The sequence below is a fragment of the Staurois parvus genome, unplaced genomic scaffold (assembly GCF_062004578.1).
Source record: "Staurois parvus isolate SC_StPar_1 unplaced genomic scaffold, SC_StPar_1.0 ptg000145l, whole genome shotgun sequence".
NCBI lineage: Eukaryota > Metazoa > Chordata > Amphibia > Anura > Ranidae > Staurois > Staurois parvus.
Window position 1 is genome coordinate 22,800,864 of NW_028317941.1, and position 3,192 is coordinate 22,804,055.

A 3,192-nucleotide genomic window follows, 5' to 3' on the forward strand; every position below is an offset into this window, starting at 1 on the left:
AGAATGAAAAGAAGAAGAATGAAAAGAAGAATGAGAAGAATGAAAAGGAGAAGAATGAAAAGAAGAAGAAGAATAAAAAGAAGAATGAAAAGAAGAAGAATGAAAAGAAGAAAAAGAAGAAGAATGAAAAGAAGAATGAAAAGAAGAAGAATTCCAGTACAGCAAAAAGTGTATCTGCAGAGAGCTCCGCTATTTCTGACAGTTCTGACAGTTCATTTACAGCGGTTGAAACATTGTATCTATTTATTTCCGAATGAAAACATCTGTATCCTAAATGGAAACAAATAGATACAATGTTTCAACCGCTGTAAATGAACTGTCAGAACTGTCAGAGAACTGTCAGAAATAGCGGAGCTCTCTGCAGTGACACTTTTGCCGGCTGATCGGGGAAAATTCGATTCGTGCATCCGAAGTTTGCTAAAATTCGGATTCGATGCGAATCGAATTTTTCCTAATATTCGAAACGAATTCCACTTCGCCAAGTTCGATTCGCTCATCTCTAGTCCCAACATGTTTTGAAAGATGATTTCCTTCTTCAGGGGAAAGCATGGATATGTGAGTGCGTACGAAGTATTACATTAAAAGCATCAATGGGTTAAATGGAGTTGATGTTAACCGCCATCCACAAGAATCAGCTCAGGGGCACCAGGAGACCCAGTAGACAACCACAAGGACCTCCCAACGGGTCACCAAAGGGGTAGGTGTAAGGTCAATCGATTGGATATGGACAAAACATTGGTTAACCTTACACCTACCCATTTGGGGACCTGTTGGGAGGTCCTTGTGTTGTCCATTGGGTCTCCTGGTGGCCCTGGGCCGACCCTTGTGGATGATGGTGAACATTGGCTCTATTTTAACCCATTGATGCATTTATTATAATACTTCATACATATACTCAAATGGTTGTGGTTGTCTATTGGGTCTCATGGTGCCCTGGCCCGACCCTTCTGGATGGCAGTGAATATCAGCTCCATTTAGCCCAGTGATGCTTTTGATGTAATACTTCATACACGAACTCAAATATATATACCCATGCTTTCCCCTGAAGAAGGAAATAATCTTTCAACACATGTTGGGATTTGTGTGAGGTTTCAACTCATGCTGACCTTGGCACATCACCAGAATTAGCCTTTTGGGTGTAGCTCTGTGTTATACTGTATGTGTACAGTGGATATAAAAAGTCTACACACCCCTGTTAAAATGTCAGGTTTCTGTGATGTAAAAAAAGAGACAAAGATAAATCATTTTAATACTTTTTCCACCTTTTAATGTGACCTATAAACTGCAACTCAATTGAAAAACAAACTGAAATCTTTTTTGGGGGGGAGTAAATATATAAAACTAAAATAATGTGGTTGCATAAATGTGCACACCCTCTTATGACAGAGGATGTAGCTGTGTTCAGAATTGAGCAATCACATTCAAAATTATGTTAAATAGGAGTCCGTACACTCCTGCCATCATTTAAAGTGCCTCTGATTAACCCCAATAAAATTAAGCTGTTCTAGTAGGTCTTTCCTGACATTTAGTTAGTTGCATCTTACAGCAAATGCCACGGTCCACAGAGAGCTTCCAAAGCATCATAGGGATCATTCAGGAGAAGGGAACAAAAGAATTTCCAAGGCATTGGATATATCATGGAACACCGTGAAGACCGTCATCAAGTGGAGAAAATATGGCGCAACAGTGACTTTACCAAGAACTGGACATCCCTCCAAAATTGATGAAAAGACAAGAAGAAAACTGGTCTGGGAGGCTGCCAAGAAGCCTACAGAAACATTAAAGGAGCTGCAGAAATATTTGGCAAGTACTGGCTGTGTGGTACATGTGACAACAATCTCCCGTATTCTTCACATGTCTGGGCTAAGGGGTTGAGTGGCAAGACGGAAGTCTTTTAATTATGAAAAAAAATATCCAAGCCAGACTAAATTTTGCAAAAACACATCTGAAGTCTCCAAAAAGCATGTGGGAAAATGTGTTATGGTCTGATGAAACCAAGGTTGAACATTTTGGCCATAATTCCAAAAGATACGTTTGGCACAAAAACAACATTGCACATCACCAAAAGAACACCATACCCACAGTGTAGTGTGGTGGCAGAATTATGCTGTGGGGCTGTTTTTCTTCAGCTGGAACTGGGGCTTTAGTCAAGGTAGAGGGCATTATGAACAGTTCCAAATACCAGTCAATATTGGCACAAAACCTTCAGGCTTCTGCTAAAAAGCTGAACATGAAGAGGAACTTCATCTTTCAGCATGACAATGACCCAAAACATACATCCAAATCAACAAACGAATGGCTTCACCAGAAGATTAAAGTTTTGGAATGGCCCAGCCAGAGCCCAGACCTGAATCCGATCAAAAATCTGTGAGGTAATCTGAAGAGGGAGAGGGCTGTGCACAGGAGATCCCCTCGCAATCTGACAGGTTTGGAGTGTTTTTGCAAGGAAGAGTGGGCAAATATTGCCAAGTCAAGATGTGCCATGCTGATAGACTCATACCCAAAAAGACTGAGTGCTATAATAAAATAAAAAGGTGCTTCAACAAAGTATTCTTTTAAGGGTGTGCACACTTATGCAACCTTATTATATTAGTTTTACTTCACCTAAAAGATTTCAGTTTGTTGTTCAACTAAGTTGTACAGTTTATAGATTACATTAAAGGTGGAAAAGGTTCTGAAATTATTTCTTTGTCATTTTTTTATATCACAGAAACCTGACATTTTAACGGGTTTGTAGACCTTTTTATATCCACTTTATCTTCTTGAAAAACAATGATGTCATTTTATGCACAGGACATTGAGGTCCTTTTATTTTTATATCTATTTTCTAAAATAAAAATTGGCAATTTTTGCTTTTTAGACAAATTATATGTGTGGTTCTGCCTTCAAAGTCCCAGAGGGTCGTCGTAATTTGTATCTTAAGTACTTACTTGATTTAAGGGAAATTGCCATTGGAGGACTCGCATTGCACTGATTGAAATTTTTGTAACTCTGGGTTATTCCTTTTGTGCATTTAATGTTGGACCTCTTGTGTGAGGACATCTGACGAGAATATGGCTGTGGCATACATTAGCCTTTTAAGGGGTAACCAGACATTTCACAGTTGTAAGGAAAGTGGATCTGATTCTGCCTTGGGCAGAACTTCACGCTGCAGTGCTGTCCGCTGTGCACATCCCAGGCATGGATTTTTGA